At 38.6% G+C, this 26,100-nt stretch overlaps 1 protein-coding gene across 8 annotated transcripts in view; it reads right to left on the reverse strand.

The window, feature by feature from the left end:
• The window catches only part of FAM168A (family with sequence similarity 168 member A), a 225,764-nt gene that overhangs the window by 42,313 nt on the left and 157,351 nt on the right, over positions 1–26,100 (reverse strand). The gene's annotated exons all lie outside the window — the stretch shown is intronic.

Raw genomic sequence — 26,100 nt, forward strand, 5'->3', positions numbered from 1 at the left:
GTGGATATAGCTCAGTTGGTAGAGTGTTTATCTTGCATACATAGGCCCTAGATTCAATCCCCAACACCACCAAAAAAAAAAAAAAAAGACAAAAATCATGACTATCTCAGTAGATCCATAAAAAGCATTCAATGACAACCATCTGTGATAAAAACTCCATAAATTAGTTATAGAAAGAAATGCATCTTTACTTAATAAAGGTCATATAAAACAAACCCACAGCCCATACTGAACAAGAAAAAGCTGAAAGATCTGAAACAAGACAAGGATGTTCACTTTCACTTCTATATTCAATATAGCACTGCAAGTCTTAATCACAGCAATTAGGCAAGAAAAAGAAAAAGCATCTAAACAGGAAGGGAGGAGTCAAATTATCCTTCTATGCAGGCAACATGACTCTATAAATAGAAAACCAAAAGACTGGTAGAACTAATAAATGAATTTAGTAAAGTAGCAGGATACAAAAAGCAGCATTCAAAAGCAAGCAGTAATTTTACATACCAGTAGCTAACTTGCTGAGAATGAAATTAAAAATGCAATCCCTTTCACAATATCCACAAAAATAAAATAACCCAACATTGCTAGAAGTATTAAACTAGTTAAGATCCTAAAGTGCTGGGGGCCAAGTACATAGTTAAGACTTTTTAAAAAGTTAGCTATTATTATTTCAAATATAAAAGACTATAAAATTTTTGCTTCTTATCTTCCCAAACCTGTCCAAACTTGTTCTCCATGGTTTTCTCTATAGCATTAGATGGCAATTCATTCTTCCAACTCTCAGAGTAAAAACCTTTGAATCATTCTTGACTCTATTCTTTCTCTTCCATCTACATCCAACTCATCAACAAATCCTTTCAATTGCTTTCAAAGTATTTAGAATCTGACCATATCACACTGTTTACACAATTTCTATCCTCCAAGTCATCATTAATTTTCATCTAGATTACTGTAATATCAAGCTGGCTTATACTTTTGATCCCACAACAGCCAAAGGGATCCTGTTAAAACATTAAGTCAGATCATAGAACTACTCTCTTCAAGTGCCAAAGTAGCCCACATGACAATGATAGCTAAATCCTTTCAATGACCTGGGTCCCTACTACCTGTGTAACCTCCTCTCCTACTACTTGCCTCTTGGTTAATCTTTGGCCACAATGGCCTCCTTGATATTCCTCAAATGTGCCAAGCACCTTCCCAATTCAGAGCCTCCTTTGTGCTCCCTCTTCCTAAAACTTGGTTCAAAGGTCACCTTAACATTCATTCTAAAATAGTATTCTCATCATACTCCATGCTCCTTGATCTGTTTTCTTTTTCTTTGCAGTACTAGAACACCTGACATCCATATGCTTGTTTATGTGATCACTGAACATGTCCCACCACTAGAATGCAAGCTAACAGTCAAGCTTGCTAATTTGTGGATTCCTTGCTGAAATCTCCTCCTCCCACGCTCCAAAGGCTCTCCCCTCAAACTCAGTTCCACCCCTGTGAGCAGAGTACATTCCAGACCCCAAGTTCCCCCGGATTGACTATACGTGCTGAAGCACATCAGTAGTAAAGTATACTGAACTGAAATAACATGTGTATATTTCATCGTTTATTCATAGAAAAAAATTTTTTTCATACCTGTTCTTCATTTTACCTTAAAATCAACCCTAATGTTATTTCTCCCATTTTGTACATAAGCAAACAGAAGCTGGCAGGTGAAGAGACTTTTTGACTAAGGTTATTCAACAACTCAGTGGTTAAACTGGGAAAAGTATCCCAAAACCAATGTATTTTCCACACCTACCAAATAACTATGACTGCACCCTTGGAAGCAAATCTACCACTTCTGTGTGTGTGTCTGTTTTCTTTTTTTGCAGTACTGGGAATTGAACCCTGGGGTGCTTTACCACTGAGCTACACCCCAATCCCTTTCTAGCTTTTACTTTGAGACAGGATTTTGCTAAGTTGCTGAGGTTGGCCTCAAACTTGGGCTCCTCCTGCCTTGGGTCTCCTGAGCTGCTGAGATTAAAGGCATGCACTACTGCATTTGGCTGTATTTATATTTTTTGAAGGTCAAAAGTGAAGAGAATAAATGGATACAAGTGAGTTTTCTCTTTTACAGTTCAAAGGCTAAAGCAGTGATTGGGTTTCCTGAGATCTTGATACATGCATTTTAATTTCTTTACAGATGTCAATACAATGTAATCCTCTTTTCTTATTCTTATTGGGATTAGAAATAAAGAAATATAAAGTTATTTTTGATTAATATGGAAATTAGAAATTATTCTCAGCAGAAATCAGAGAACTATCTGAAACTAATTGATTTTTACGAGCTAAAAATAATAGAGTATTAAAAGACTAGTGAAAGACTACCTCTCTGGTTCAGGAAGGCAGAGGATTACTCCTTTGTGAGCAGGGGATACTTAGGCAATGAAGACATTTTAGGTCTGAAGTTCACAATGAAAAAGAAAACCGCCCTTGCCCCAATGCCAGGGTGACCTAAAAACAACAAAATCTTCATTTTCTCAAACTAAAAAGAGTTGGGGGGGGGACATAATTTGGAATCTATACTACATTCTGAGCACCGTGGTAGGCAAATCTTAATCTGATTTAATTTTCACCCTAACCCTACAAAATATATTAGGACTTCCATTTTAGAGATGAGAATTTTAAGACATGTCTTGCAAAGTTAAGTAGAAAGTGGAGACAGAGCTCAGACCTGAGTCAAACAGCCCATACCGACCAACCTCCTTACCTCGCCTCAAAACATGAGTTTACTCAATGTAAACCTCCAGATTTGATTGCCATTAACTTAGCCAAAATTCTTTGATTTCATCTTCAAAACCAGAGAAATTATTCTGGAGAGTCAAATTGCTCAAAGATGGTTCTGCTTAAAAGAAAGAAAGGAAAGAAAAAAAAAAGCTATTTTGTTCCCACTCAGTCTTAAAATAGACCATACTCATGTCATTGTAAAGTAACACACAGACATTGAGTCAGAGTTGGAAGCAGTATTAGAGGTAATTGAATCTAATTTGCCATTCAGGACAGGAATACCCTTTATAGTGGTCCATATGGCAGGGAACAACCTCTGCCATGCCTTTCTAATGATGGTATGTTCAGAATCTTTTCATTAAAAGCTTGTTGCAGGGAGATCCAAGATGGCAGACTAGAGGGAGGCTGCGTTCCTTGTCGCTCCATAACTCCAGTATCGAGCAGAGGATATCTATTTCTTGGTGAGGCAGTTTTTGCTGCTTATCGATCCCCTGCTGTTTACCCCATTTGTCTGCTGAGATCACCTGCAGTCTGCCAGCATATCAATGCCTTTTCTGAGTGCAGATTGCTCACTGTCAGGCACCTATCATCTGCCATTTGCCTGCCTCTCGCCTGTCCATCGCCTGCCTTACACCTATCCACCACCCAACGCTCGAGGTTCACCTCCCGATCGTCCAACAACAGTCAACAAACTGATCGCTGACCACCAATGGAGCACCAGCTGCCTGCTATTGCCTGGAAGTTCACTGTTACAGTACCTGCAGGTTTGATTACACGTGGCTGCTGCCATTTTGAGACAACAGCCAGGCCCTGTAGGACCCCTGGCCAGACTGACTGAGCCCCGTCTCCAGGATCCCTCAGCCCAACCAATTACTCCCTGCCTCCAGGAACCTCACATCGACTGATTGCTCCCTGCCACCAGGACCCCCAGACCAACGGACTGCGCCCTATCACCGGGACCCCAGACCGACTGGTTGCAACCCACTTCTAGAATCCCACAACCACACCAAACACACTCGATCTCCAGGACCCCTGCTTGACCAACCACACCCCACCTCCAGGACCTCCAGCTGACCACGTCCACACCCTGAGCTGCAGCTCCCCAGCTGCCAACACATTTGGAAGCCAGAGCGGCCATCTTAGATAATCCTTGAAGCCATAGCTCCGATCTTTAGGTGGGGCAAAACCCATCCTGAGACACCTGCTGGAAGCTTGAAGCTCATTGTCAGGTACCTCTTATGCATCAGGCTACTGAACTCTGGGAGGTTTCATTACTATATGACTGTTATACTGTAGATTTTCTTTTTTCTCCTTATTGAAAAAATTTAAGTTTTTATTTCTTTATTTTTCTTGCTCTCTTTTCCTTTTGGTTACCTGTTCCCTCAGAGTCTCTTTCTCCTTTTTTGCATGCTAACATCGAATTTCTTTTAATTACACTCTCACCCTTTCTATTATCTAGAGCTTCTGTATATTCATATTCTTTTCTTATCCCATTAACAGCCACAATCTACATCCCTCTGCATCCTCTTTGTCCTCCATTTGAAACTGCAGACCTTATTGCAAATCTGTTTGTTCTACTGAAGATAATATTTGAACTCATTCTGTTTATTATGACAATTTTGTTATTGTCCTCATAGGGGCTATTTGGTCTAGGATTGCATAGTGTCTGAATTGGGCACTGCTAATATTGACCTCCCCTTAAAGAAAGGGTTTTGGAAACCTATAGGGCCACTATAAGCCTATAAGGGGAAATCTGCAATACCCCAGATCTGCACTGCTAGAGGGAAAGATACATGAACAACATGAAAAAACAAGGGAAGAAAATGATCCAAACAAATCTAGATTCTATACTAATAGAATCCAATGACACTATGTTAGAAGAAATGTCAGAGAAGGACTTCAGATTATACATGATTAAGATGATTCGTGAAGCAAAGGATGAGATAAGAGAGCAAATGCAGGCAATGAATGATAACACCAATAAGCTGAAAGAGCAAGTACAGGAAGCAAAAGATCATTTCAACAAAGAGACAGAGAATCTATCAAAAAAAAAAAAAAAAAAAAAAAAAAAGAAAATCCTTGAAATGAAGGAAACAATAAACTAAATAAAAAACTCAATGGAAAGCATCACCAAAAGACTAGACCACTTGGAAGACAGAACTTCAGACAATGAAGACAAAATATTTAATCTTGAAAATAAAGTTGACCAAACAGAGAAGATGGTAAAAAATCATGAACAGAATCTACAAGAATTATGGGATATCATGAAAAGGCCAAATTTAAGAATTATTGGGATTGAGGAAGGCTTAGAGAAACAAATCAAAGGAATGAACAACCTATTCAATGAAACAATATCAGAAAATTTCCCAAACCTGAAGAATGAAATGGAAAATCAAATACAAGAGGCTTACAGAACACCAAATGCACAAAATCACAACAGGTCCGCACCAAGGCACATTATAATGAAAATGCCTAACATTCAAAATAAAGATAGGATTTTGAAGGCCGCGAGAGAAAAGCATCAGATTACATATAGGGGAAGACTAATACGGATAGGCGCCGACTTCTCAACGCACACTCTAAAAGCTAGAAGGGCCTGGAACAACATATTTCGAGCTCTGAAAGAACATGGTTGCCAACCAAGAATCCTATGCCCAGCAAAACTAACCTTCAGATTTGAAGATGAAATAAAATCCCTCCATGATAAACAAAAGCTAAAAGGATTTACAAATACAAAGCCTGCGCTCAGAATGTTCTCAACAAAATATTCCATGAGGAGGAAGTGAAAAACAACAATGTAGGTCAGCAAAGGGAGGAACTACCTTAGAGAAAAACTACTCAAAAGAGAAACCAAGCCAAGTTAAAAACCAAAAATAAGCCAAATGACTGGGAATACTAATCATATCTCAATGATAACCCTGAACGTTAATGGCCTGAACTCATCAATCAAAAGACATAGACTGGCAGAATGAATTAAAAAGAAAGACCCAACAATATGCTGCCTGCAAGAGACTCATCTCATAGAAAAGACACCCATAGACTAAAGGTGAAAGAATGGGAAAAAAAACCTACCACGCACATGGACTCAGTAAAAAAACGGGGGTTTCCATCCTTATATCAAATAAAGTGGACTTCAAGCTAAAGTTAGTCAGAAGGGATAAAGAAGGACATTTCACACTGCTTAAGGAAACCATAAATATTTATGCCCCAAATAATGGTGCATCTCTGTACATCAAACAAATCCTTCGCAATTTCAGTAAATAACAACAGTAAATATTTATGCCCTAAATAATGGTGCATCCCTGTATATCAATCAAATCCTTCTTAATTTCAGGAATCACATAGAACACAACACAATAATTCTGGATGATTTTAATGCACTGCTATCACCACTAGATAGATCTTCCAAACAAAAACCAAACAAAGAAACCACAGAATTCTAGTCCAAGATGGTGGACTAGAGGGTGACTGCATCTCCCGTCGCTCCAGAACCCAGGATTCAAGAAGAGGAGGCATTGAGAGACTCAGACTAACATAGAGCCGTGGGGTGAGTCTCTCCCACCGGGTGAAGCTCAGCCCGGGAGGCAGGCCCGGACAGAGACAGCTTCTTGGAGCAGGGCAGGGCAGCTGGAGTCTTCCCCAAGCAGCCCTGCTCCCTCCGGCAGCAGGCGCGATATACAGCCAGCTTCTTGGAGCAGGCCGCCCAGTGAGAGCCTTTCTGCACAGAGCCCGCTCCAAGTCCCGGACCCAGTAGCGGGTCCTGGCCTGCAGGCGGATTCTCGGAGCAGGGCAGGACAGCCAGAGACTTCCCCAAGCAGCCCTGCTCCCTCCAGCAGCAGGCGCGATATACAGCCAGCCCCTCGGAGCAGATCCACCCAGTAAGAGCTTTTCCGCACAGAGCCAGCCCCCAGCCCTGGACCCAGTAGCGGGCTAGGGGCAGCTTTCTTCAGAAGCACTGCATTATCAAGTTCCTCCAAGACTTCAGGCTACTGAAGGCTGGGAGGTGATATACTGGAAATCTACAGGACACTATAAGCCAAAGAGGAAATCTGCAATATCTCAGAGTCCCACTGATATCTGACCAATATGAGAAAACAAGAGAAGAAAATGTCCCAAACAAACCTAGATACTATATATCAATAAAACCCAATGACAGCACAGCAGAAGAAATGTCAGAAAGGGAGTTCAGAATGTACATAATTAAAACAATCAGGGAAGCAAATGAGGAGATGAAAGAGCAAATGCAGGCATTGAAGGAAGAGATGAAAGAGCAAATGCAGGCATTAAATGATCGCACCAATCAACAGTTAAAAAAGCAAATACTGATCATTTTAATAAAGAGTTAGAGATACTGAAAAAAAAAAAAAAACAGAAATCCTTGAAATGAAGGAAACAATAAAGCAAGTTAAAAACTCCATAGAAAGCATACCCAATAGGATAGAACACCTGGAAGACAGAACCTCAGACATTGAAGAAAAATATTTAATCTTGAAAACGAAGTTGACCAAACAGAGAAGATGGTAAGAAATCATGAACAGAATCTACAAGAATTATGGGATATCATGAAAAGGCCAAATTTAAGAATTATTGGGATTGAGGAAGGCACAGAGAAACAAATCAAAGGAATGAACAATCTATTCAATGAAACAATAGCAGAAAATCTCCCAAATCTGAAGAATGAAATAGGAAACCAGGTACAAGAGGCTTATAGGACTCCAAATATACAAAATTACAACAGACCCACACCAAGGCACATTATTATGAAAATACCTAACACACAAACTAAAGAGAATTTTAAAGGCCGCGAGAGAAAAGAATCAAATTACACTCAGAGGGGAAACCAATAAGAATATCAGCAGATTTTTCAATCCAGACCCTAAAAGCTAGCAGGGCCTGGAACAACATTTTTCAAGCCCTGAAAGAAAATGGATGCCAACTAAGAATCTTATACCCAGCAAAACTTACTTTCAGATTTGATGACGAAATAAAATCCTTCCATGATAAACAAAAGCTAAAAGAATTTACAAAAAGAAAGCCAGCATTAGAGAACATTCTGATCAAAATATTCCATGAGGAAGAGATGAAAAACAACGATGCAAATCAGCAACGGGAGGAACTAGCCTACAGGAATAGCCAAATAAAGGAGAAACCAAATCATGTCAGAAACTAAAAATGAGTCAAATGACTGGGAATACAAATCATATCATGATAATAACCCTGAATGTTAATGGCCTGAACTCATCAATCAAAAGACACAGACTGGCAGATTGGATTAAAAAGAAAAATCCAACAATATGCTGCTGCAAGAGACTCATCTCATAGAAAGAGATACCCATAGACTACAGGTGCAAGGATGGGAAAAAACATACCATGCACATGGACACAGCAAAAAAGCTGGAGTATCCATCCTCATTTCAGATAATGTGAACTTCAGGCCAAAACTAGTCAGAAGGGATAAAGAAGGACATTACATACTGCTTAAGGGAAGCAAAAATCAGCAAGACATAACAATCTTAAATATCTATGCCCAGAACATTGGCTCATCCATGTACATCAAACAAATCCTTCTCAATTCCAGAAATCAAATAGACCATAACACAATAATACTAGTGATTTTAACACACCTCTCTCACCACTGGATAGATCTTCCAAACAAAAATTGAATAAAGAAACCATAGATCGAGGTTTCAAGATGGTGGCCTAGAGGGTGGCTGCATTTCATGTTGCTCCAGGACTCAGGATTCAAAAGAGGAGATATTGAGACACTTGGGACCAACTCAAAGCAGCCGGGTGACTCTCACCCATTGGGAAGGCATCCCGGATGGGACAGTAGTCCCAGAACGCAGGGAACTTGTGAAGTAGAGCTGCCGGCGAGACACCCCTCCCCCCGCTGGAGCAGTGAACACGGACAACTGGGAGCGCCGTAAAGGAGGCCGCTCGGCACAGTGCTGGGACTCGGAGCAACCACTGGGGCTCCGGCGGCTGCCCAGGGCAGGAGTGGCGAGGAGAGCTGTGTGGACTCAGAACACCGGGGTCTGCCCTGAGAAGGAGGAGGAGGAACGTGGCCACTTGGATTCGGAGTGACTGCACCAGAGCTACAGGTGGTTGCCAGAGGAGAAGCTCCGCGGCGAACTGTTTGGACTCAGGGCGACTGCTTCTGAACACCGGCGCCTGCCCTGAGGACGACGAGGAAGAGGAGCGCGGCCACTTGGATTCAGAGTGACTACACCAGAGCTGCAGGCGGTTGCCAGAGGAGGGGCTGCGTGGCGAGCTGTTTGGACTCAGACCACTTCTGAACCCCGGGGCCAGCCCGGAGGAGTAGGAGGAGGAGGAGCGCGGCGGGTCGTTTGGACTCGCAGTGACTGCATTAGCGCTCCAGGCGGCTGCTCAGAGGAGAAGGCGAGTGGTGAGTTGTTTCGACTTAAAGTGACAGTTCCTGAACACAGGGGGGCTGCCTGGAGGAGGAGCGTGGTGGGTCGCTTGGTCTTGAGTGGCCGCACCAGAGATCCGGGCGGTTGCCCAGAGGACCCGTGCAGCGGGTCACGTGGATTCAGAGCCACTCAGAGCGACCGCTCCTGAACACCCGGGGGGTTATCTGGAGAAGGAGGAGGAACGGGGAGGGTCACTTTGACTCGGAGTGATTGATTGCCCAGGGCTACGGGTGGTTGGTGGGAGGAGGAGGCACGAAGTGAGTTTCTTGGACTCCTAGTGACCGCACCAGAATACTGGGCGGCTCTCTGGAGGAAGAGGCGTGTGGCGGGTCTCTGGGACTCAGAGCGATTGTTCGGGGCCCCAGGTGGCTGCTCAGAGGAGGGGCCGCATAGCCAGGCGATTAGGTGCAGAGCAGGGTCCCAGGATTTAGGAGGCTTCTGGGTGGAAGAGCCGCACAGAGACAGGCTCAGGGCGGAGCGAAGGTTCTAGGCCTGCGGGCAGATTCTCTGAGGAGGGGCAGCCTAAGGAGATTCATCTGCGAAGGGTGAGGCTCCCAGGCCCAGGAGGTAGGGCCGGCCCCTGGGAACTTTGCAGAGGAAGGCAGCCCAGCCCAGGCGGTAGCTGTAAATTGAGGGGAACCTCTAGGAGGGAACTGACCAGCGAGACCTCCCCACCGGGTGAGTCTTCCCTGCCGGGTGAGGTTTCCCCACAAGGACGGTAAAACCAGAGACTCAGGCCCAAACAGGCCTTGCCTCAGCCCGCAGCCTAGGTCCCCTTTGAATGGCCATTGGTCAACAAGTGGAGGCACCTCTGCCCACTAGCAGGGATTATACCCCACCTGAAGGCCACCACGCCTAGAGAGGCAGCTTCCTTGTGGAGCACCGCATTATCAACTTCCTCCAAGACTTCAGCCGACTGAAGGCTAAGGGGGGATATATATAGAAATCTTCAGGGACATTGTAAGTCAATAGAGGAAATCTGCAATATCTCAGTGGTCCACTGATACCTGAACAATATGAGAAAACAAGGAAAGAAAATGCTGCAAACAAATCTAGATGTTACATCAATGAAACCCAATGACAGCATGGCAGAAGAAATGACAGAAAAGGAGTTCAGAATGTACATAATTAAAATGATCAGAGAAGAAAACGATGAGAGGAAAGAGCAAATGCAAGCATTGAATGATCGCACCAATCGACAGTTAAAAGAGCAAATACAGGAAGCAAAAGATCATTTCAATAAAGAGTTAGAATACTGAAAAAAAACCAAACAGAAATCCTTGACATGAAGGAAACAATAAACCAAATTAAGAACTCCATAGAAAGCATATCCAATAGGATAGAACACCTGGAAGACAGAACCTCAGACATTGAAGACAAAATATTTAACCTTGAAAACAAAGTTGAACAAACAGAGAAGATGGTAAGAAATCATGAACAGAATCTACAAGAACTATGGGATATCATGAAAAGGCCAAATTTAAGAATTATTGGGATTGAGGAAGGCCTAGAGAAACAAGCCAAAGGAATGAACAATTTATTCAATGAAATAATATCAGAAAATTTCCCAAATCTGAAGAATGAAATGGAAAATCAAGTTCAAGAGGCTTATAGGACTCCAAATACACAAAATTACAACAGACCCACACCAAGGCACATTATAATGAAAATACCTAACATACAAAATAAAGACAGAATTTTAAAGGCTGTGAGAGAAAAGAACCAAATTACATTCAGAGGGGAAACCAATACGGATATCAGCAGATTTTTCAATCCAGACCCTAAAAGCTAGAAGGGCCTGGAACAACATTTTTCAAGCCCTGAAAGAAAATGGATGCCAACCAAGAATCTTATACCCAGCAAAACTTACCTTCAAATTTGATGATGAAATAAAATCCTTCCATGATAAACAAAAGCTAAAAGAATTTACAAAAAGAAAGCCAGCATTACAGAACATTCTCAGCAAAATATTCCATGAGGAAGAGATGAAAAACAAAGAAGCAAATCACCAAAGGGAGGAATTATCCTAAAGGAGTTGTCAAATAAAGGAGGAAACAAGTTGTGTCAAACAAATAAATAAACAAAATTTTAAAAATGAACCAAATGACCGGGAAACCAAATCATTTCTCTATAATAACCCTGAATGTTAATGGCCTGAATTCATCAATCAAAAGACATAGACTGGCAGACTGGATTAAAAAGAAAGATCCAACAATATGTTGCCTGCAAGAGACTCACCTCATAGAAAAAGATACCCATAGACTAAAGGTGAAAGGATGGGGAAAAACATACCATGCACATGGACTCAGCAAAAAAGCTGGAGTATCCATCCTCATTTCCAATAATGTGGACTTCAAGCCAAAGTTAGTCAGAAGGGATAAAGAAGGACATTTCATACTGCTTAAGGGAAGCATAAATCAGCAAGATATAACAATCATAAACATCTATGCCCCAAACAGTGGCTCATCCATGTATGTCAAACAAATCCTTCTCAATTTCAGAAACCAAATAGACAATAACACAATAATACTAGGTGATTTTAACACGCCTCTCTCACCACTGGACAGATCTTCCAGACAAAAATTGAACAAAGAAACCATAGATCTCAATAACACAATCAATAATTTAGACTTAACGGACATTTATAGAATATACCATCCAACCAAGAGCGAATACACTTTCTTCTCAGCAGCACATGGATCCTTCTCTAAAATAGACCATATATTAGGCCACAAAGCTAATGTTACCAAATACAAGAAGATCGAGACACTACCATGTATTCTATCAGATCATAATGGATTGAAGTTAGAAATAAATGAAAGAGTAAAACACAGAAACTATTTCAACATCTGGAGATTAAACAATATGCTATTATATGATGAATGGATAACAGAAGATATTAGGAAGGAAATTAAAAAATTCTTAGAGGTAAATGAGAACAAAGAAACATCGTATCAAAATCTCTGGGACACTATGAAAGCAGTACTTAGAGGGAAATTTATTTCATGGAGCCCATTTAATAAAAGAAGTAAAACTCAAAAAGTAAACGACCTAACACTGCAGCTCAAAGCCCTAGAAAAAGAAGAACAGAACAGCACCAAAAGTAGTAGAAGACAGGAAATAGTTAAACTCAGAGCTGAAATCAATGAAATTGAAACAAAAGAAACAATACAAAAAATTGACAAAATAAATAGTTGGTTCTTCAAAAAAATAAACAAAATTGATAAACCTTTAGCCACACTAACAAAGAGAAGACGAGAGAAAACCCAAATCACTAAAATTCGGAATGAACAAGGAAATATCACAACAGACAGGATTGAAATACAAAACATAATTAGAAGCTATTTTGAAAATCTATACTCCAACAAAATAGAAAATTTCGAAGACATCAACAGGTTTCTAGAGACATATGAATTGCCTAAACTGAACGAGGAGGACATAAACAATTTAAATAGACCAATTTCAAGTACTGAAATAGAAGAAGTCATCAAAAACCTACCAACAAAGAAAAGTCCGGGACCAGATGGGTTCTCAGCCGAGTTCTACAAAACCTTTAAAGAAGAGCTCATTCCAATACTACTCAAAGTATTCCATAAAGTAGAAGAGGAGGGAACCCTCTCAAACTCATTCTATGAAGCCAATATCACACTGATACCTAAACCAGACAGAGACTCATCAAGGAAAGAAAATTTCAGACCAATATCCTTAATGAACATCGACGCAAAAATTCTCAACAAAATTTTAGCAAATCGCATACAAAAACATATTAAAAAGATAGTGCACCATGATCAAGTGGGTTTTATCCCAGGGATGCAAGGTTGGTTCAACATCAGGAAATCAATAAACGTAATTCACCATATTAATAGACTTAAAGTCAAGAATCACATGATTATTTCAATAGATGCAGAAAAAGCATTTGATAAAATACAGCACCCCTTCATGCTCAAAACACTAGAAAAAATAGGGATAGTGGGAACATTCCTTAACATTGTAAAGGCCATTTATGCTAAGCCCATGGCTAATATCATTCTAAATGGTGAAAAACTGAAAGCATTCCCCCTAAAAACTGGAACAAGGCAGGGATGCCCTCTTTCACCACTTCTATTCAACATCGTTCTTGAGACTCTGGCCAGAGCAATTAGACAAACCAAAGAAATTAAAGGGATACGAATTGGAAAAGAAGAACTCAAACTATCGCTGTTCGCTGATGACATGATTATATATTTAGAGGAACCTGGAAATTCCACCAGAAAACTCTTAGAACTCATAAGTGAATTCAGTAAAGTAGCAGGTTACAAGATCAATGCCCATAAATCCAACGCATTTTTATACATAAGTGATGAATCTTCAGAAAGAGAAATTAGGAAAACTACCCCATTCAAAATAGCCTCGAAAAAAATAAAATACTTGGGAATCAATCTCACAAAACAGGTGAAAGACCTCTACAATGAGAAGTATACAACACTAAAGAAAGAAATTAAAGAACACCTTAGAAGATGGAAAGATCTTCCATGTTCTTGGATAGGCAGAATTAATATTGTCAAAATGGCCATACTACCTAAAGTGCTATACAGATTCAATGCAATTCCAATTAAAATCCCAATGACGTACCTTACAGAAATAGAGCAAGCAATTATGAAATTCATCTGGAAGAATAAGAAACCCAGAATAGCTAAAGCAATCCTTAGCAGGAAGAGTGAAACAGGGGGTATTGCAATACCAGATCTTCAACTCTACTACAAAGCAATAGTAACAAAAACGGCATGGTATTGGTATCAAAATAGAAAGGTAGATCAATGGTACAGAATAGAGGACACGGACACAAATCCAAATAAATACAATTTTCTCATACTAGACAAAGGTGCCAAAAATATGCAATGGAGAAAAGATAGCCTCTTCAACAAATGGTGCTGGGAGAATTGGAAATCCATATGCAACACAATGAAACTAAACCCATATCTCTCACCATGCACGAAACTAAACTCAAAATGGATTAAGGACCTCGGAATCAGACCAGAGACCCTGCATCTTATAGAAGAGAAAGTAGGTCCAAATCTTCACCTTGTTGGTCTAGGATCAGATTTCCTTAACAGGACTCCCATAGCACAAGAAATAAAAGCTAGAATCAACCACTGGGATAGATTCAAACTAAAAAGCTTTCTCTCAGCAAAGGAAACTATCAGCAATGCGAAGAAAGAGCCTACAGAGTGGGAGAATATCTTTGCCAATCATGATTCAGATAGAGCACTAATCTCCAGAATCTATAAAGAACTCAAAAAACTCTACTCCAAGAATTCAAATAATCCAGTCGACAAATGGGCTAAGGAAATGAATAGACACTTCACAGAAGAAGATCTACAAGCAATCAACAAACATATGGAAAAATGTTCAACATCTCTAGTAATAAGAGAAATGCAAATCAAAACCACCCTAAGATTCCATCTCACCCCAATCAGAATGGCGATTATCAAGAATATGAGCAACAACAGGTGTTGGCGAGGATGTGGGGAGAAAGGTACACTCATACATTGCTGGTGGGGCTGCAAATTAGTGCAGCCACTCTGGAAAGCAGTGTGGAGATTCCTTAGAAAACTTGGAATGGACCCTCCATTTGACCCAGCTATCCCACTCCTTGGCCTATACCCAAAGGACTTAAAATCAGCATACTACAGAGATACAGCCACATCAATGTTCATAGCTGCTCAATTCACAATAGCCAGACTGTGGAACCAACCTAGATGCCCTTCAATTGATGAGCGGATAAAGAAACTGTGGTATATATATACAATGGAATATTACTCAGCCATAAAGAATGACAAAATTATGGCATTTGCAGGCAAATGGATGAAATTGGAGAATATCATGCTAAGTGAGATAAGCCAATCTCAAAAAGCCAAAGGACGAATGATATCGCTAATAAGTGGAGGATGACACATAATGGGGGGAAGGGAAGGGTTAGTGTTAGGGTTAGAGTTAGGGTTAGGGAGGGGGGCAAGTATGGAGGAAGGAAGTACTGTATAGAGGGTAAAGAGGGGTGGGAGGGGTGGGGGGAAGGGAAAAAATAACAGAATGAATCAAACAACATTACTCTATGTAAATTTATGATTACACAAATGGTATGCCTTTACGCCATGTACAAACAGAGAAACATGTATCCCATTTGTTTACAATAAAAAAAATAAAAAAATAATAAAAAAATTATATTTATTGCACAAAAAAAAAAAAAAGAAACCATAGATCTCAATAACACAATCAACAATTTAGACTTAATGGACATATATAGAATATACCATCCAACAAAGAACGAATTCACTTTCTTCTCAGCAGCACATGGATCCTTCTCTAAAATAGACCATATTTTATGCCACAAAGCTACTGTTAGCAAATACAAGAAGATAGAGATACTACCTTGTATTCTATCAGATCATAATGGATTAAAATTAGAAATAAATGACAGAATAAAAAACAGAAACTTCTCCAATGCCTGGAGATTAAATAATATGCTATTATATGATGAATGGATAACAGAAGACATCAGGAGGGAAATAAAAAAATTCTTAGAAGTAAACGAGAACAAAGACACATCAGATCAAAATCTCTGGGACACTATGAAAGCAGTACTTAGAGGAAGATTTATTTCATGGGGCGCATTCAACAAAGAAGTAAAAATCAACAAATAAATGACTTAACACTACAGCTCAAAGTCCTAGAAAAAGAAGAGCAGACCAACACCAAAAGTAGTAGAAGACAGGAAATAGTTAAAATCAGAGCCGAAATCAACGAAAATGGAACAAAGGAATCAATCGGAAAAATTAACAAAATAAATAATTGGTTCTTTGAAAAAATAAACAAAATTGATAAACCCTTACCCACACTAACAAAGAGAAAGAGGGAGAAAACTCAAATTACTAAAATTCGGAATGAACAAGGAAATATCACAACAGACACGAGTGAAATATAAAACATAATTAGAAGCTATTTTGAAAATCTATACTCCAACAAAACAGAAAACCTTGAAGACATCAACAAGTTTCTAGAGACATATGAATTACCTAAACTGAACGAGGAGGACATACACAACTTAAATAAACCGATTTCAAGCTATGAAATAGAAGAGGTCATCAAAAGCCTATCAACAAAGAAAAGTCTGGGACCACATGGCTTCTCAGCCGAGTTCTACAAAACCTTTAAAGAAGAGCTCATTCCAATACTCCTCAAAGTATTCCATGAAATAAAAGAGGAGGGAACCCTCCCAAACTCATTCTATGAAGCCAACATAACCCTGATACCTAAACCAGATAGAGACACATCGAGGAAAGAAAATTTCAGACCAATATCCTTAATGAACATCAACACAAAAATTCTCAACAAAATTTTAGCAAATCGCATACAAAAATATATTAAAGAGATAGTGCACCACAATCAAATGGGTTTTATCCCAGGGATGCAAGGTTGGTTCAACATCCGGAAATCAATAAATGTCATTCACCATATCAACAGACTTTTTTTGTTTGTTTGTTTGTTATTTGCACAATCCCTGAGGGCTGGGGACTCGAACCCGGGCCTCCAGCATGAGAGACAGGCACTCTACAAGATGAGCTATATGGCCAGCACTCAACAGACTTAAAGTTAAGAATCACATGATTATTTCGATAGCCGCAGAAAAAGTATTTGATAAAATACAGCATCCCTTCAAAACACTAGAAAAAATAGGGATAGTGGGAACATTCCTTAACATTGTAAAGGCCATCTACGCTAAGCCCATGGCCAGTATTATTCTAAATGGTGAAAAACTGAAAGCATTCCCCCTAAAAACTGGAACAAGGCAGGGATGCCCTCTTTCACCACTTCTATTCAACACTGTCCTCGAAACTCTAGCCAGAGCAATTAGACAAACCAAAGAAATTAAAGGGATACGAATAGGGAAAGAAGAACTCAAACTATCCCTGGTCGCTGATGAAATAATTATATATTTAGAGGAACCCGGAAATTCCACCAGAAAACTTTTTGAACTCATAAGTGAATTCAGTAAAGTAGCAGGTTACAAGATCAATGCTCATAAATCCAATGCATTTTTATACATAAGTGATGAATCTTCAGAAAGAGAAGTTAGGAGAACTACCCCATTCACAATAGCCTTGAAAAAAAATAAAATACTTGGGAATCAATCTCACAAAAACGTGAAAGACCTCTACAATGAGAACTACCAAACACTAAAGAAAGAAATTAAAGAAAACCTTAGAAAATGGAAAGATCTCCCATGTTCTTGGATAGGCAGAATTAATATTGTCAAAATGGCCATACTACCAAAAGTGCTATACAGATTCAATGCAATTCCAATTAAAATCCCAATGACGTACCTTACAGAAATAGAGCAAGCAATCATGAAATTCATCTGGAAGAATAAGAAACCCAGAATAGCTAAAGCAATCCTTAGCAGGAAGAATGAAACAGGGGGTATCGCAATACCAGAACTTCAACTATACTACAAAGCAATAGTAACAAAAATGACATGGTATTGGCACCAAAATAGACAGGAAGATCGGTGGTACAGAATAGAGGACACGGACACAAACCCAAATAAATACAATTTTCTCATACTAGACAAAGGGGCCAAAATATGCAATGGAGAAAAGACAGCCTCTTCAACAAATGGTGCTGGGAAAACTGGAAATCCATATACAACAGAATGAAATTAAACCCCTATCTCTCACCCTGCACAAAACTCAACTGAAAATGGATCAAGGACCTCGGAATCAGACCAGAGACCCTGCATCTTATAGAAGAAAAAGCAGGTCCAAATCTTCAACTTGTTGGCTTAGGATCAGACTTCCTTAACAGGACTCCCATAGCACAAGAAATAAAAGCAAGAATCAACAACTGGGATAGATTCAAACTAAATAGCTTTCTCTCAGCAAAGGAAACTATCAGTAATGTGAAGAGAGAGCCTACAGAGTGGGAGAAAATCTTTGCCACTCATACTTCAGATAGAGCACTAATCTCCAGAATATATAAAGAACTCAAAAAACTCTACACCAAGAATACAAATAACCCAATCAACAAATGGGCTAAGGAAATGAACAGACACTTCACAGAAGAAGATCTACAAGAAATCAACAAACATATGAAAAAAATGTTCCCCATCGTTAGCAATAAGAGAAATGCAAATCAAAACTACACTAAGATTCCATCTCACCCCAATCAGAATGGCGATTATCAAGAATACAAGCAACAACAGGTGTTGGAGAGGATGTGGGGGAAAAGGTACACTCATACATTGCTGGTGGGGCTGCAAATTAGTGCAGCCACTCTGGAAAGCAGTGTGGAGATTCCTTAGAAAACTTGGAATGGACCCACCATTTGACCCAGCTATCCCACTCCTCGGCCTACACCCAAAGGACTTAAAATCAGCATACTACAGAGATACAGCCACATCAACGTTCACAGCTGCTCAATTCACAATAGCCAGATTGTGGAACCAACCTAGATGTCCTTCAATTGATGAATGGATAAAGAAACTGTGGTATATATATACAATGGAATATTACTCCGCCATAAAGAATGATAAAATTATGGCATTTGCAGGCAAATGGATGAAATTGGAGAATATCATGCTAAGTGAGATAAGCCAATCTCAAAAAACCAAAGGACGAATGATCTCACTGATAAGCAGACGATGACACATAATGGGGGGTGGGAGGGGGGCAAGAATGGAGGAAGGAGGGACTGTATAGAGGGAAAAGAGGGGTGGGAGGGGTGGGCGGGAGAGGAAAAAAACAACAGAATGAATCAAACATCATTACCCTATGTAAATGTATGATTGTGCAAATGGTATGCTGTTACTCCATGTACAAAGAGAAACAACATGAATCCCATTTGTTTACAATAAAAATGAATTAAAAAAAAGCTTTTGCAGGTTGGAAATTCTTCACTTTTGAGAAAAAAATCAGCCTCATGAGGAATCGTACTCTGACATCTCTTTCCTTAGTTACTGGTCCCAGTTCTACCTTCACAGAACATGTCTGTTTCTTCTGCTTCAGGACAGGCCTCCAGATATGAAGACATCAGTTATTCTTCCTTAATTCTCTCTTGTACAAATACAGTACACCCAATTCTTTCGAGCTTCCCCGTCCTAATTGTTCACCTCTGATCAGACTTCAATTTACAAATCCCCTTTCCATTAAACAATTCAATTTTCTCCCTGCTTTGTTCACTTTTCCACTGATGGTTTTCCCCCTGACTTAATAAAAAATTAACTGAATTGACATAACAAGACTAATGATGGTGGTCAGTGAAGGCCTAAAATGACAATCCAGATTTCTTCATCATCATCATCATCATAATTAGCATCTAGCAAATGCTTACTCTGTGCCAAGCATGGTGTTAAGTACCTTCTTTACATAGGAGTTTTCAGGCCAGTTGGAAATAATGTAGGTCATTTAAATTATCTACAGGAATTACATAAAACATACAACCAGAATGTTGGGTGGGTCAGAATGCTAAGGAGGAAATAAAGAACAGGTTTGGGAGAGTTGGGAATGGCTTCTCAGAGGAAGAAACATTTCAGTTGGCCTTGAACAATGAATGAGAAGAATTTGTCAGAGGTGTGTGGGGTGAGATCCAAGGAATACACAGTCATTCATGCATGAAGGAATGAAAATGTTTGCCTTATTAGACAAATGGCAAATAGTTTATTATGGCTGGAGTTTACATTACATAGGGGAAAATAGTAGGAAATGAAGGCAAAAAGGAAGATGGGGTTGTAGGGGACTGTGAAGGGATCTGAATGCAAGGATAAAGGACAGAATTTACTAGTAAATAAAAGGAAACCATTGGATGGTTTTAAACTGGGGGTGGGGGGTGGTTCAGATTTGTGTTTTACAAAAACTACTAGAGCAGCAGTGTAGGAAGGGGTTCAAAGTGGGCAAGATCAGAGAAGGGATGGAATAAGAAATTACTGTAGTAGCCCAAAAAAGCTAAAAGCATAGCAATGGGATGAAGAGGAAGGAACTACAAAGATATTTAGGAGACAAAGCCTACAAAATTTGATCCTGATAATAAAAATCCCATTTTTAGTGCAGTAGGCTGAGAAGTTACAAAGTAAGGAAAACATTCTAACTGCAGGGTATGCAGGCACCCTCCTCCCTTCTTTAATAGAAGGAAATAAAATAAATTAAATGGGTTCTTGAATCTGTTCGCACCAGAAAAAGGCCTAAATCCAAATTCTTTTTATTTGCTGGGAGGCCTGGCTGCTGAGAGTGCTAGACTAGTGAGAATGTAGGTCAGCCCACGCAGGTGGTGGTTGTGGAGTGCTGAATCTGAGGCAGCCAGTATACTGGATTTAAGGCCCACCCGCTGAGTCTAGCAGTAGAGTGTCCCAAGGTTTGATAAAGGGTATGAGCTGTGAGTGAGGCACTGTTCTCAGTTAGGGCAAGGTAACAAGAGGGGAGACACCTAGTGCTCACTCATGGCACTCATCTGTGCTCTGTGTTGCATCTTCAAAGAAAGCCTATCCAGGTTAAGGGCAGCCACCTCTAGGTCATTCACCTAGAAGAATCCCAGCAGACAGGGCTGCTAAACCTTGGCAGGTTTAACTTGCATGTTATTAGTGTAGAAGCAGTACCAACAACAACAGAAAGGAAAGCGGGCTGCTTAGATGTTCCTAATATAATTGCTCTTAAGTACATAAGGCCAAGTGTGTGTGCTGTTCCTCAGGGGAAAAAGATTCTTTAACAAATCTAACCACATCTCTTCAGGTTCTTTTCTGCTGGAATGGGAGAAATTTTAATAGAAAGCAGATGGTCTATTCCACCTCAAAGTATGCTGCTGCTTCTTCTTCTCCCTTCTCCTTACTTTCTTGTATCTATAAGGCACTTGGGAAGTACCCAACACTTCCTAAGTTGTTTGTGAATGGTCTCTGACCTCCACGCATTTATTTTCTAAAAGCAGATTAAAGAGCAAAGTAAGATTTTGCAAACCAATGATTTGGTCCACGAATTCCTTCCCCTCCCAGATCAATTCCTTCATTCCATTATTGTGTTTAAAGAGCTGCAGCAAAGGGGAGAATATAGCTCATATTCAATAAAATACATAGGACACTTGCTTTCCATATAAAAAATAAAAATCAAACCCCTGCTTCACACTTCTCCAATTCCAAAACAATCAGACTTTACTATAAAATAAAAATTTAAAACTACTAAAAGAAAAAGAAATAGGAAAACATCAGTACAACACTAGAGTTAGAAAACCCTAGAGTAAGATGGTCTCTTCTTCAGTCTCCTTCCCTCCCCCAACCCCCCTCACTCCCTTCCCTTCCTTCCTACCTTTCTTTGGACTGGGGATTGAACCCAGGGTGCCTTACCATTGCAATACATCCCCAACCCTTTTAATTTTGAGACAGCATCTCATTAAGTTACTGAGGCTGATCACTCTGACTTGTGATCCTTCTGTCTCAGCCTCCAGAGTCACTGGGATTACAACAGGCGTGCGCCACCTCACCCGGTTTAGACAGCTTTTATTAGATAAGACTAAAAGGAGAATCACAGAAGGGTGATAAATTTAACTCATCAAAACATAAAACTCTATATAATAAAAGATGCAAACCAAAGTTAGAAGATAAGTACACAGAGAGAAAAAACATTTGTAACATGTACAATACAGGATTAATAACCAAAATAAAAAACTTGCATTAGTCAATGAGAAATTAAAATAATTCAATAGAATCTAATCAGGCAATCTGCAGAAGAAGTAACTCAATTGACTAGGCAGGAGGAGGAGAAAAGGAAAAGATGTTTAACCACACCAGTAACCAACAAAATGCAAATAAATGGAATGCGTTATCACTTTACACTTAACAGACTAGCAAAAATTTTAAGTTGGGAAGAGTGAATCTGAAATATTCCTAGTATTCTATTGTTTTTTTTTTTAATTTATATTCAAATAACATATTGGTCTATAGTTTTCTTGTCTGTGACACCTTTGTCTGGTTTGGGCATCAAGGTTATATAAGCCTCATAGAACGATTTATAAAATGTACCTATATTTTCTACTATGCTGCATAAAGTCATTCATAGTATTCCCTTATATTTCTTTTTATTTGCATAAAGACAGTAGTAATATTCCCTGTTTCATTCTTTTTAACTGCAAAAACCCTAGAAACTTTTTTTTTTAAATTCCATGTAAAATGGATAAAAAGACAAGCTATGGCCTGAGATAAAATATTTGCAAATCACATATATGATAAAGATAAAGTATCTAGAATATGTATGTACCCTATCATTTTTTACATATATTCAAACTATCTTTTTGAAGATTTAATGGAAGAAAATATTTCATATGTAACAGTAACGAAAATATATTAATATGTTTGTCAATAAAAAATGTGAGACTAATTAAAAATTAAAATTAAAATACCACTGAAGCAAAAAAAAAAAAAATCAGCCTTTCTACAAATAGAAGGACCATATTATTGTGTAAATTGATTTGTAAATTTAACAAAATCTCAATGAAAACTTAATAGTTTTGAGCTATATCATCTGATGCTAAATTTAGTGAAAAAAATAAACACAGAAGTGGGACCAGCACTAAAACACATTAACGCATTTTTAAAAGCCTAAATAATTTAAGAGTATCATACTGGTGTATTAGCAAAACAGAATGCCCAGAAGTAAGTACACTCAGATACATATAGAAATTGAATGTATAAACAGGACATCATCTCAAATCACTGGGAAAAAGAAGTAGTCAATAAGTGTTATAGGGATAAGTAAACTAATACCCCTGCCTTGCCTCATATACCATGATAAATTCCATATGTACCAAAGATATTTTTTAAATAACACAACCATTAAATAATATGAAAACTTGAAAAATTTTTCTTTACAAATCTGGAGTTACCAAGAACTATCTAACCTTTCAAGACTCAAAATCTCCAAGTCATAAATTATTTCACTGGTACTTTTTGTCACATAAAAGTCATTTTTTTATGGAAAGAAGCATCATAAGCAAACTTTTAAAAAAGACAAATAAGGGAGATATTTACAGCTTATATCACAAACATGTAAACTGACAAAATCATAACCCTTTCAAAATATAGAAAAAGGAAATAAAATTTGCTATTTAAATAAGATAGTGAACTTCACTCATTAAAAAAAAGAAATGTAAGTTAAAACTGTGGATGAAAGACTGTTTTCCCTCTCTCCATTGGCAAAAATCCAACGTTAGCTAACATACTCTATTGATAGGACTCTGGAGGGGAAAGCATTTTCTCATGCATTCTGACAGCAGTGTGTTAAAGTCACCCAAAATTATTATGTTGTGGTCTATTTGATTCTGGAATTGAGAAGGATTTGTTTGACATACATGGATGCGCCGTTATTTGGGGCATAAATATTTACAATCATTATGTCTTCCTGATTTATGGTTACCTTAAGCAGTATGAAATGTCCTTCTTTATTCCTTCTGACTAACTTTGGCTTGAAGTCCACTTTATCTGATATAAGGATGGAAATCCCCACTTTTTTACTGAGCCTTTGTGCGTGGTATGTTTTTTTCCCAGCCTTTCACCTTTAGTCTGTAGATGTCTTTTTCTATGAGATGAGTCTGTCAAAGGCAGCAATATTGTTGGGTCTTTCTTTTTAATCCAATCTGCCAGTCTATGTCTTTTCATTGATGAATTTAGACCTTAACATTCAGGGTTATTATTAATTTTTTTTTTGAGAAACATTCACTTTTATTTAATAAAATGTATTCATGATACAAATAAAGCATTTCAAATTCCATTGTAAATCACCAGTAAAATACAAAATAAAAATGCTCATTGATGAGAATTTTCCTCTCCTATAATGATTGGCAAATTATAGTTTCTCCAACTTTCAAGACTGAACATGTTTAGTAATTTTGACTTATAATAAATCAGCAGCATTTCAGGAATGAGCTATCTGCACTACATTGATATAGGAGGATTTCCTTATTTATATCACATAAACTTATGATGTCCAGAACATTTTAATTAACAGTTAAAGGCAATGTCACATTTTCTATATTCATAGTATTTCTCACTGAAAATTGTTATACATATCAAGATAGGTGGTATAAACTTTTTGCCATACATTTATCACTTGTGAATATTGGCTCTCAATTGAAACTATTTTGCTGTTACCAAAAGCATGTATTTTTGATCAGGTATTTCTGCATTTATAACAGGCATGAGGATCTGACAAGAATGCTCTGATGTTGAAGATAGTTTGAAATTAGAATAAAGATTTGACAAAATATATTTTTAGAGTTTGTCTCTTCAATGAATTCTCTGGTGTTTCATAATGTGTGAGCAATTACTAAAGGCTCTGCCACATTCTTCATATTTGTAGAATCTTTCATAGGAATTCTCTAGAATTTAGTAAGGGGTGAAGATCTATTAGAGATTTTGTCACATTCCTACCTTTGTATGGTCTTTCTCCAGGGTGAATCCTCTAATGTTGAGTAAGAGTTGGGTTAAATTGTAAGCTTTGCTACATTCTTTACATTTGTATGGCTTCTCTGAATATGAGTCCTATTGTGGCAAGTAAGAATTGGAGAATAATCAAAGACATTGTGACATTCTAGGGGTTCTCTCCATTGTAAATTTTCTGGTGCTTAACTCTGGTGCTTAATGAACTCTCATTAAGAGCTTTGCTTCATTGTTTACATTCATATGACTTGCCTATAATATGAATTCTCTGGCATTGAATGAGGGTTGAAGTGAAAATCTTTGCCATAGTCCATACATTTGTATGATCTCTTATCACTATAAACCTTGTGATGTTTAATAAGGGTTGGATGATCCTTAAAGTCTTTTCCACATTCCTTACATTTGTAGAGTCTATCACAATGAATTCTCTGATACTGAATAAGATGTGAGATTTGAATAAATGCTATTCCACATTATTTACACTTATAGGGTTTCCCTCCAGAACGAATAGTCTGGTGTTAAGAGTTGAGAGGAGCTTGAAAGCTTTGCCTCATTCCTTATGTTTGTATGGCTTCTGATCTCTATGAATCCTCTGGTGTCTAATAAGGGTGGTACTATACTTAAAGCCTTTGCCACATTCCTTACAATCATATGGACTCTCATCCCTATGCACCCTCTGGTGCTTACTAAGATTTGAGATTTGATTAAATGCTTTCCCACATTCTTTTTTTTTTTTTTTTTTTTTTTTTTGCTGGCACTCCATTTTTATTTTGTTTTATTATTAATTGTTTACTTTTTTGGTATTGGGGATTGATCACAGAAGTGCTTTTTACCACTTTTGGGTGAAGGTTTTTCCACAGTCACTACATTCGTAAGGTTTCTCCCCAGTGTGAATTCAATGGTGTACACCAAGCTGTGACTTGGAAATGAAGGATTTCCCACAGTTATAGCACTGAGCTACATCCCCAACGCATTTTATTTTTTATTTTGAGACAGAGTCCAAGTTGTTTAGGGGCTTACTAAGTTGCTGAGGCTGGTCTCAAACTTGTGATCTTCTGCCTCAGCCTCCTGAGTAGCTGGGATTATAGGTGTGTGTCACTGCACCTGGCTGCTGGCACTTTAGAAATAATGATATCCCACAGTAAATGCAATTATAATTGAAATAGTTTCTCAAAAACTTTTCCACTAAATAATCTGATAACAAGGTATCTTGTACCATTTTCTATAGAAAGGCTTTTCTCAACTTATTAGTCTGTTTCTTCCTGAGAGAAAATTCATGATCCTTAACAAGACTACCCATTCCTAGTGTTTTTCTAAAGCATTAATACTACAATGTACAATTAGATCTCTATGTCTGCTTAGTCACATAAGTTGGGGCGTATACTCAGCTACAGGTATGCTGATGGATTAGGAATTGATTTCTTGGTAAAGCCTTTCACAGAGTAACTGCATCTGAAAGCACTC

Source organism: Sciurus vulgaris (assembly GCF_902686455.1).
Source record: "Sciurus vulgaris genome assembly, chromosome: 11".
NCBI classification, from domain to species: Eukaryota; Metazoa; Chordata; class Mammalia; order Rodentia; family Sciuridae; genus Sciurus; species Sciurus vulgaris.